Raw genomic sequence first — 12,075 nt, 5'->3', positions numbered from 1 at the left:
CAAAAAAAATTTATTTTCTATACTTTTGCATGTAGTTATATAACTATTATATTTTTCACGTATTTTTTGAATTTTTTGTTTAAAAAGAAATAAATTTTTTTTTTGAAGAAAAATTCATTTATAAACTTAAATAAACGGCAAATGTCATTTGAAGAAAAACCTCTTTTGGACTTATTTTTAACTTACCATTTGGCAAATAAACTTGTGTCAAAATAAGATAAAAAAAAGAATTTTTTTTTGGCACAAATCAAATTTGACAAAACAGCTTGTATGAGGTAAGTTGATTTTCAGTAAGAAAAAGCATTTGACAATAAGTCTTATTTATTTGATTTATATTTATCTAGAAAAGTAAAATATTTAATTTAAATCAATTGATTGGAAAACGCGTCTTTATTGATCTGCATCCAGTTTAAATTGACTTCGTCCTTTAATAGTAAGAGGTATTTCTACTGCAAAGCTTGAAACATGTTTTTCCGCTCTCCTGTAAAATTTGCTTTTTTGAAAGAGGTTGTTTTGTGAAATGTCCACAGATATGTAAATGAAAAAATTAATTTAAGTGAGTTATAGAAAAGAAACTAAAGAAAATTATTGTTTGAAGTCGTTTTTACTTTCAAGTCTTGGCAATTTCGCACGGGTCTCTAATGTCGTCGCCATAACAGCCTCTACATTTTCTGGTATAACCCGTTTGGAAACGGTAGCTAGCAGTTGAACATGTCGTTCTTTGTATGTGTGATGGAATTTTTGGATCATAAAACGGTGGATCATCTTGATTTAAATATTCTTTCAATGTATCGTACGGAATGCTTCGCGTGAATGGTGGTTCAAATACGATATTTATATCATTCAAATTGATGATTTCCGTAGAACTTGCGCAATTAAAGTTTATATCTGTTTTTTTATAAACTCTAAGTTCCATTAGCTCTTCAACATCGGTTCGATAGCGTAGAATTTTCTTAATGGCACAGTCGCGCTTTTCTTTCCTATCATCAAACAACATTGATAACAAATATTTTCCGAATGCGCATAATATGAATTATCTTTAATTACTTGATTGACAATTTTGCGTAAACGAGGTTCTAGAAATCGTGACCAACCAATGAACTTGAAAAATAATGCACTGCCGTACACGACAGAGCTGTAATACTTGTTAATGAAGTACATTGGCACATAACATTTAATTATAAATTCAACCAGAATTCTTAAATTTGCACGTGGATTTTCCGTTGTCACATATAATCGCAATAATCTAGCGGCCTTGGTGAGCCACCGAGAATGTACAATTTTCCCTGGTTTGATGTTAGCCAGATCCACCGGAACCACGCCGCTAGAAATTGCATGGGCCATGTCGTCTAAGTGCTTCGAATCGATGGAAAATTCTTTTTTTTCTGGAGCAGTGGGCATATTTTGCAACTTAATTTTCTGGAAGCCGTCCACCACCTAAAAATATATAATAATAAAATAATTAAAAATGGTTGACAATTATAATAAATGAGTGATAGCAATAACTTACCGGAAGAGTTTCACAAGTTTCTATTTGACGGCTCTGTTTTCCGGTTGCCGATCTTGGTCCAGTGCTGGTTGATTTATCCAAAGCTTCAAACAAATGCCGAAACGGAAGTTCGTTGAAGTGTAGAAGGCAAACAAACCAATGCAATGGTCTTTTTAACAGCAATTCGAATCGTCGTATAATTCCACCGTGTGGGCCAGTGTTTGTTGGCTCACCGTCAGTCCATAAGTATTCCAATTAATGTATCCAGTGATAAATTTTTATCGTTGAAAAAACCATTTAATTTGATTTTTTTGTATTCAGCGGTTTAATGTTCCAGTCTTACGTAACCAATCAATTCAGAATTGGGTTCTCTCAAAATAACAAGACGAGGTTCTTTTACCATCCTAGTATGATACTTCTCATCAATTTTATCTATCGTTAAAGTATCATCTTTTCTGCCATCGAATGAAAACGCTAACAAATTGGTATCATCTAACCGTTTGCGAAGCACTTCTTGTCTGCAAGTTAACGGCAGCAGCCACACAGATACTTAACGATAAATGTAAACAAATTGTATCTTCTCGCAGTATTACTGCTTGGTCAGCAGAATACTTTAATTAATAAGAAATCAATATATCACTTGTTTTGATAAGTAAGCAAAATCCAATATTCCATTATTTGTTTTGATAATGAGAATAATTGGAAATCCAATGCTCTGGCCTTTCATCACTTAATGTAATGCCAAAGCATCTTTAGTAATAAGCATAGAATTATAAGAATATAAATATAAGTGCTTTTACTAATAAAGATCAGTGTATAATCGGCAAGCGTATTGAGTGATCATCTTGATGATCAAAGCGCACCATACATTGTCACTCAAACCAACACTTTGTTTAATTTCTACCGCGCGTAGCGGAACGGAATATATTTTTTTAATACTTCCCACACTAGGAAAGTTAATTGGCGCCCAACGTTAAGGCACGTGTTCGTCGTATAAAGGGAGAGAAATGTATCCCTAGAACCATAACGGTCGCGATTAGTGAACACTAACCGGTAAACGTACATAAACCTCGTGCGAGAGGTAGTACATATGTGAATAACGCATTAAAAATTAAAAAGAAAAAACAAGTATCCCAAGAATAGGGAGAAAAGCCAAACCAAACTTGAAGTAAAGTGAGCAAAAACTTCATTGCTTGTTGTGTTGTGACAATCGCAGAATAAATAAGAACAAATTTTTTTTTAAAATAAATTAAAAAAAAATTAAACAGTGAAAAAAAAGTAAAGAGTGACTTATGTAAATCACAAAATACAAATATTTAAAAAACAAAAAAAACATCATTAGGCATTGCACGTCAAGCAGCGGCGTAGCCATCGAGGGAAACCAAGGACTAAGGAAATTACAACACACCACAAAAGACGAGGAGAAGAAGGAGTAAGATTTTATTATCCACATTTATCAAATATATTAGTAACGGGTGATTTTTTTGAGGTTAGGATTTTCATGCATTAGTATTTGACAGATCACGTGGGATTTCAGACATGGTGTCAAAGAGAAAGATGTTCAGTATGCTTTGACATTTCATCATGAATAGACTTACTAACGAGCAACGCTTGCAAATCATTGAATTTTATTACCAAAATCAGTGTTCGGTTCGAAATGTGAAAATCCGCTTTTTTATCGACAAATTTTGTTCAGCGATGAGGCTCATTTCTGGTTGAATGGCTACGTAAATAAGCAAAATTGCCGCATTTGGGGTGAAGAGCAACCAGAAGCCGTTCAAGAACTGCCCATGCATCCCGAAAAATGCACTGTTTGGTGTGGTTTGTACGCTGGTGGAATCATTGGACCGTCTTTTTTCAAAGATGCTGTTGGACGCAACGTTACGGTGAATGGCGATCGCTATCGTTCGATGCCAACAAACTTTTTGTTGCCAAAAATGGAAGAACTGAACTTGGTTGACATGTGGTTTCAACAAGATGGCGCTACATGCCACACAGCTCGCGATTCTATGGCCATTTTGAGGGAAAACTTCGGACAACAATTCATCTCAAGAAATGGACCCGTAAGTTGGCCACCAAGATCATGCGATTTAACGCCTTTAGACTATTTTTTGTGGGGCTACGTCAAGTCTAAAGTCTACAGAAATAAGCCAGCAACTATTCCAGCTTTGGAAGACAACATTTCCGAAGAAATTCGGGCTATTCCGGCCGAAATGCTCGAAAAAGTTGCCCAAAATTGGACTTTCCGAATGGACCACCTAAGACGCAGCCGCGGTCAACATTTAAATGAAATTATCTTCAAAAAGTAAATGTCATGAACCAATCTAACGTTTCAAATAAAGAACCGATGAGATTTTGCAAATTTTATGCGTTTTTTTTTAAAAAAAAGTTATCAAGCTCTTAAAAAATCACCCTTTATATAAGACAATCAATTTTAGCAATTAAGTTTAAACTATTAAGAATCATTGAAGGCTCGACCAGCCAAGTAATAAAATATTTTGAAACCGCGATTCACCACCGCAAGGGGGACCCTCCGGTTTATAACAAAAACTCAATTCTGCGATTCTGAACTTCAGACCCTCCAGAATAAAAGAGTCTCCTTTCCTAGAAAGGATCAAAAATAAAAAAGTACAAAATTAAATCTTAAAAATTTTAAATAAAGGCTCGACCAGCCAAATAATAAAATATTTTTAAAACCGCGATTCACCACCGCAAGGGGGACCCTCCGGTTTATAATAAAACTCAATTCTGCGATTCTGAACTACAGACCCTCCAGAATAAAAGAGTCTCCTTTCCTAGAAAGGATCAAAAAATAAAAATAAAAAAAATAAAACAACTGACTTGGACTATAACAAAATAGACAGAATAGTTAGAAATCTTGAAAGATTTGTAGAAGTCGATAGGATTAAAATTGCCCATATTTAAAGAAAAATTAATTTATCAAAAATGCCTTTAAGTAGCGAAAATGAGACTTTAGTCGCAAGACTAATTGCGGCAACGAACGCATCACTCAGATTAGAAATATCTGAAATGCGCAGGCAAATAGAAGACTTAACGAAGTCTACAACAATAACAGATTACAAGCCTGAAGTAATAAATTCAGAGATTCGCTGTGACGAATCCCTAGAAGTAATAAAGTCTTTACCAGAATTTGGGGGAAAACAGAATAAATATGTTAGCTGGAGGGAATCGGCTAACAATGCGATGAGTTTATACGTAAGAGGCAGCCGTAGGTATTTTGCTGCATTGACAATATTAAGAAATAAAATTACTCACGATGCTAATGACATTTTGTCCAACCACGGAACGGTTTTAAATTTTGATGCTATTCTAGCACGATTAGATTTCGCTTACGCCGACAAGCGACCAGCTCATATAATCGAGCAAGAAATGAGGATTTTGCGTCAAGGCAATTACTCCATAATTGAATTTTATAATAAGGTTAATGAGAAATTAACATTGCTAATTAACAAAACGATAATGACTTACGGATCAGATAGTGCCGTAACTAAAGAATTTAATGCTAAAAATAGGCGGGATGCCTTACGCACATTTATAACGGGGCTAAACGGAAACTTAGCAAACATTTTATTTTCACTATCGCCAAGCGACTTACCAAATGCTTTAGCAAAAGCACAAGAATTAGAATCCAACAATATGCGAGCAGCGTTCGCATTACAATTTGGAAAAAACTATTCAAATCCCAACAATAATAACAGGCAACATACTTCTAACAACAGATTCAATAATGGTAATTTTAATAATAATTTACGGTTCCCACAAGTCCAACCACAAAGGAATTATAACCAAAGAATGGGATACCAGAATAACCAACCACGACCTACACCAATGGATGTCGCCTCAAGCATCCATACACGCAACCGTATGTTGCAAAAGCCAACAACATTTAATCAAAACAATTTGGAAAAAAGGCCACATGGAAGAACACAACAGAATGTGCAGCCACCGACTAAGACACAGCACATTAATAATATTAAGGAGGATCATTTTTTAGGCCAAAATTAACTCTGCCATATATCTTTCTAGATGACAGGGTTACTGGTCAAAACTTTAAAATATTAATAGATACAGGAGCAACTAGTTGCTATATTAAATCAGGAATATACAAAAATAAAAATAAATTGGATATACAAAAGAGAGTAAAAACAATTAATGGATTTTCGATAATACGCTATTATCACATTATCACATTATTCGGTAAAAAACAAATATTCTACGAAATCGAAAATTTGGAAGCAGACCTATTAATAGGATACAAATTTTTGAAGGACATTAATGCAGTGATTAACTTGGAAAAAAAGAAATTAATAATAAATAATGAAAAAGAGGAGGATATATTTAGCTTAGGATGCGAATATGAGCATCAGAAAAGTAAGGATAATTTAAAGATCGTAAAGGAGGACGAAATTACTTTGGAAGCAAAGACTTCTAAAGCGCCAGCCGACGGGAATACCGGCAAATATAAAAAAATAAATATTGTGGAGCAGGAAAGCTCTACAACGCCAGCTGAAGATTTATACCAGCAGAGTAGAAGTAAAAATTATGTAAAAAATATTGTGGAACGAAAAAGTTCTACAACGCCAGCCGATGATAATACCGGCAAATTAAATAAAAAATATATTGTGGAACAAAGAAGTTCTACAACGCCAGCCGATGATAATACCGGCAATATAGAAGAGGAAAACTATGTAAACAAAATTACTTTAGAGGAAAAGTTCTCTAAAGCGCCAGTCGAAGGAAATACCGACATAAACGAAGATGAAATTGAAAATTTAAGAGAGGAAATTAGAAATGAAATATATAAAATACATTCTTCAATAAATATGAATTTACCGTTTCGAACGGATATAAAAGCGGAAATAACGACAATTGTTGAAACTCCTATATGGAGTAAACAATACCCATATCCTCTTTCTGCTAATTCCTTCATAAACGAAGAGGTAAAAAAAATGATGGAAGATAAAATAATAAGGCCAAGTAAGAGCGCATATAATTCACCAATTTGGGTTGTACCAAAAAAAGGTGTAAATGAAGACGGTACGCCGAAATTGCGAATGGTAATCGATTATAAAAAATCAAATGAAGTAACAAAATCGGATAAATATCCAATTCCGGATAGCAATATAATACTTTCAAATTTAGGAAGTTCGAAATATTTTTCCACAATAGATCTGGAATCGGGTTTTCACCAGATCCTTATTAAAGAACACGATATTGAAAAAACTGCATTTTCAGTAAATAACGGAAAATACGAATTTTTAAGAATGCCATTTGGTTTAAAAAACGCGCCTAGTATATTTCAAAGGGCGATGGATAATGTTTTAAGGGACTTTATTGGAAAATTTTGTCACGTTTATATTGACGATATAATCGTATTTTCAAAAAGCTTCGAGGAACATAAAAAACATTTAAGTATAATAATAGAAGTTCTAAAAAACGCAAATATGAAAATTTCATTACAAAAATCTAAATTCTACCAAGAAGAAGTAGAATTTTTGGGATATATTGTTGCAAAGAATGTTATAAAGACAGATCCAAAAAAAGTTGAAACAATTTTAAATTTTCCGGTTCCAACAACTTTACGACAGTTACGAAGTTTCCTAGGAATGATTGGATATTACAGGAAGTTTATTAAAAATTATGCTAAAATAGCAAAACCATTAACAATACATTTATCAGGTGAAAACGGAAGAGTTTCACAACATATGTCCAAAAAAATTAAAATTAGATTGGAACAAGAAGGACTTTTGGCAATTGAGAAAATGAAGTCTATATTAGTAGATCAAGTCGAATTAATTCAACCAAATTTTAACGAAACATTTATATTAACGACAGACGCATCAAATGAAGCTATTGGTGGAGTCTTAAGCCAAGGGGGCAAACCTATTACATTTATATCTAAAACATTAAATTCAACAGAAAGAAATTACGCGACTAATGAAAAAGAGCTATACGCTATCGTATGGGCATTAAAAAATCTAAGAAATTATTTTCAGATTTGGAAATTCATACTGATCACCAACCACTAACATTTGCAGTCTCACCTAGAAATCCAAATGCCAAAATGAAAAGATGGCATGCTTTAATTGGAGAATATGGAGCAAAAATTATATATAAACCAGGTAAAACAAATGTGGTAGCAGATGCTCTATCACGACAATTTCTTAATAATTTATCCGACGAATCGTCAACCACAGTAACCCAACATTCAGCTGAAAGTAGTGATCATACTCAGATACCCGAGACAAAAAAACCATTAAACCAATTTAAACAACAAATTTTACTAAGTAAAAATAGATTTACAATACATGAGCAAATTCAAGAATTTGGGAAAATTAGACATTTAATTGAATACGATACTGTTGATAATTTAATCACAATATTAAAGGAATACATCAAACCAAATATAGTTACGGCAATACATTGCTCAATAGAGGATCTGTACGAAATACAAGCGAAAATAAGAGAAACATTTACTAATAAATTCATATATACGAAAAATTTTGCAATTGACATAACGAACAGAGAAGACCAAGGAATTATAATTGAACAAACGCATACACGAGCACATAGAAGTTACCAAGAAAATTTGGATCAAATTTGCAAAAAATATTATTGGCCTGAAATGAGAAAACAATTCAAAGAATATGTAAGGAATTGTGACATATGTAATAAAAACAAATATGATAGACACCCTATAAAAATACCAATTGGAGAGGTCCCAATACCTACAGAGGAAGGAGTACAGATACACATGGATATATTCTATGCGCAATCTTTAAAATTCATTACGTGTATAGATAGCTATTCCAAATTTTTGGTTATTAAGCAAATCGAAGATAAGATTAATTTAGAAGATAAAGTGTTAGAAATATTACAAAGCTTCCCTAATATAAAGAAGTTAACAATTGATAATGAACCAGGATTCACTACGGTACAATTTAAGTCCTTGATGCAGAGACTTCAAATAGAAATATTTTTTTGTAACCCAAATCATAGTACCACGAATGGTCAAATTGAGAGGGTATATTCAACAATAATTGAAATTTCACGATGTATTAAACAAGAATATAATTTAATAAGCTTTTCAGAATCAATATTTAGAGCTGCCCAACAATATAATAAAACTATACATTCGGTAACTAATGAGAAACCATTTGAAGTACTTTATAATAAAGTCTCTCATGATATTTTACCAGACAAACTTTTATCAGCACAAACTAAGATGCTAGAAAGACACAATAAAAGTAGAATTAATAAAACATATTTATGCGGAGATGTTATATATGAAAAGATTACAGGAGAGAGAAATAAACTAAATCCTAGATACAAGAAACAGGTAGTAAAAGAAGACTTAGGGAATAAAGTTAGAATTAACTACAGGAATAGAATAGTACATAAAGATAATATTAAATCTTAATCATCTATTTTTGGAGGATGATACCCCTAATTATTCTAACATTAATTTCCAATACAATGACAGACATTGTGGACTACACAAGAGAAGATTACGTATTATTAGAAGACGGAGATGTAGCCCTGTATAATGACTACGGAAATATTTTTCACATCACTAATTTAACATACTTTAGAGAACTTATAAGTTCAGACACAAATTATTATAATAAAAAACTCAGATATAAAAATTTTGAACAAAATAATGAACAAGACAAGGCATATATTAATGATTTAGACACAGATCCAGAAATAGAACTCATAGAAACTTTATTAGAACAACTACAAATTAAAGATACAAGATATAGGAGAGGAATAAATGAAATAGGTACATTATGGAAGTGGATAGCAGGAACACCAGACCATGACGACCTAGTGTTAGTAAATAATAAATTAAACGAATTAATTGACAATAATAATAAAAAATAAAAAAAAAATTATAAAATTTTTGGAATTATTAACCAATTAACTGAAACAATCAATAACATTAATGAAAACTCAAATATTAAAATTCTAATGAAACGGAAAAATCAATTCCTAATAACTGAATTACAAAATATGATTAATACAATAGCTATAGGAAAAATGGGAATTTTGAACCCGACAATTTTAAATTTAGACGAGATTAAAAGTATAATTAAGAATGAACATGGACGATTGACAATAACTGATATAATAGATATTTCAAATTTTAAAATAGTAAAAAATAAAGATGTAATAGTTATATATATTAAGTATCCAAAAATTATATATGATTGCAAATATTATGAAGTAAGAGCAATTCCACAAAAAGATGGTAAATTAATAATTAATAATGAAATTACGAAATGCAAAAAAAAATATATAAATATTAAAAATTGCAAAAGAGAAATGATAAATACTTATTGTAAAATTAATAATAAAAATACTTGCCTATCAGATATTTTGTCCAATAAAAAAGGGAAATGTAAAAAAATTAAAGAAAAACATAAAGACATAGATATAATTAAAGAAGGAGCAATATTAGTCTCTGGAAATCATACTATAGATGACTCTGCCATAAATGGAGTTTACCTTGTAACATTTGAAAATTATACAAATATTGATAATATAACTTACGAAAATATTGATTGTAAAATTTGGAATTATTTAAAAAATAATCATATTAATAACTTTGAAATTATAGAATACATTGAAACAAAAAACAAAGAATTTGAATTTGAAAACATAAATATTTTGAGTGAAAGAATTAAAGAATTTAAAAATCATTCACTTTTCTGGTATATAATTGTAATACTGGTACTATTAATAACAATATACATAATCTATAAGATTTTAAAATTAAAAAAAAATATATAAAACCAATAAGCAAAGCAAAAAATTAAAATTTCAAGAATTGTCATATAATGCTATTTTAGAGAGCATTTACAAAATATCAAAAAATGATACTGAATCGGGGACGATTCATCTTAGAGAGGGGGGAGTTAACGGCAGCAGCCACACAGATACTTAACGATAAATGTAAACAAATTGTATCTTCTCGCAGTATTACTGCTTGGTCAGCAGAATACTTTAATTAATAAGAAATCAATATATCACTTGTTTTGATAAGTAAGCAAAATCCAATATTCCATTATTTGTTTTGATAATGAGAATAATTGGAAATCCAATGCTCTGGCCTTTCATCACTTAATGTAATGCCAAAGCATCTTTAGTAATAAGCATAGAATTATAAGAATATAAATATAAGTGCTTTTACTAATAAAGATCAGTGTATAATCGGCAAGCGTATTGAGTGATCATCTTGATGATCAAAGCGCACCATACATTGTCACTCAAACCAACACTTTGTTTAATTTCTACCGCGCGTAGCGGAACGGAATATATTTTTTTAATACTTCCCACACTAGGAAAGTTAATTTGCATTTCTCTTTTTCTCTGCGAAATTTTGATTTATCCATGATGAGAGGTTTCCCATGCTTATCTTTAATTTTAAAATTCTGCAAAAGAGCGGTTCCCAATGCTGATGCTACTATGTCAGGCACACCAAATCTGTCACATACCAAGGCAAAGTTAAAACAATCGTAACTCTCTGTGTATTGTGAACTTGCGCTTCTATCCATATCTTCTTGAACTTGTGGCGGTGCGTATGTTGAATCATCGGGATCTTGGTATGTTGGCATTGATGACATAGACGTTGCTCCTTGCTCTTCAGTTTCCATCATAAATGCATTCATTGTTAGTCTTCTCTGATTATGTTGATCGTGCATGAACTTTTTGAGGTGTTCGGGAACCCAGCCGCATGCACATGGAGCTGCCTTCAAATCGCATTTACATGTTCCAATGTAAAAAAATTGTTTCCAGAGATTTTACATACTCTGAAAATTGTTGGGTGTTGTTTCTTCTCTTGATTTGCACTTGATACTTGTCAAGCAATTTATTCAATTTATTACATACACTTTTTTTCAGCATTATTTCCATACCAAGTTTTTCCAAAATTCCAATCAACTTATCTTGTACTTGAATAGTGAATGATTTATGGGAAAGCTTTTTTTGTTCTGTTTTAGCACGTTCGCTTAAGTAAAAATAATATCTCAAGATATCCAGATGGCTTGGTAAATTAAGATCAGTCAAAAACAGTAACATCATGCTTGGGTATATGACTCATTGGGTTTTCGATAGTTGTTGATGTAGTTGCTTCATCTTGCGGTGTAGAGGATGGTGGATTCATTGTAAATTTTTTGATTTGGAATGGTCACTTCACTTATTAATTTTTTTGAAATACCATAGTGGTTATTGCTTTACTTCTCCTCACTTTCAGAGGTAATAAGAATGAAATGGTAATTTCAATTCTATTTCGAAATTTGCCCCTACTCACAAAAGTTCGACCCAAATTGGGGGACATCAGAATTCGTTTCAGAGGTATGGTTCCTTCGGCAAAGTTTCTTATTTTGATACCTAGAATATGATTTTCATAGAGCAATGGGCGATGTTTTTGCCTCCCCACAAATCGACCCGGCCTAATGTATACCATATACACATAAAGTTGTTTGTGTCTTTATCTGTTTTTGCCACACTGTGATAACCCTAACCGGCAAAGCGATCTAACAAGCACCAGTCGACTGCTACAA

At 32.0% G+C, this 12,075-nt stretch overlaps 1 pseudogene; it reads right to left on the bottom strand.

Moving 5' to 3' along the window:
• Positions 1 to 585: 585 nt before the first annotated feature.
• On the bottom strand, positions 586 to 11,508 carry LOC125777274 (uncharacterized; annotated as a pseudogene).
• Positions 11,509 to 12,075: the final 567 nt, after the last annotated feature.

Source organism: Bactrocera dorsalis, chromosome 3, assembly GCF_023373825.1.
Source record: "Bactrocera dorsalis isolate Fly_Bdor chromosome 3, ASM2337382v1, whole genome shotgun sequence".
Classification (NCBI taxonomy): Eukaryota; Metazoa; Arthropoda; class Insecta; order Diptera; family Tephritidae; genus Bactrocera; species Bactrocera dorsalis.
Note: the sequence above shows the minus strand (reverse complement) of the source record. Positions and strands in the feature narration are given on the sequence as shown.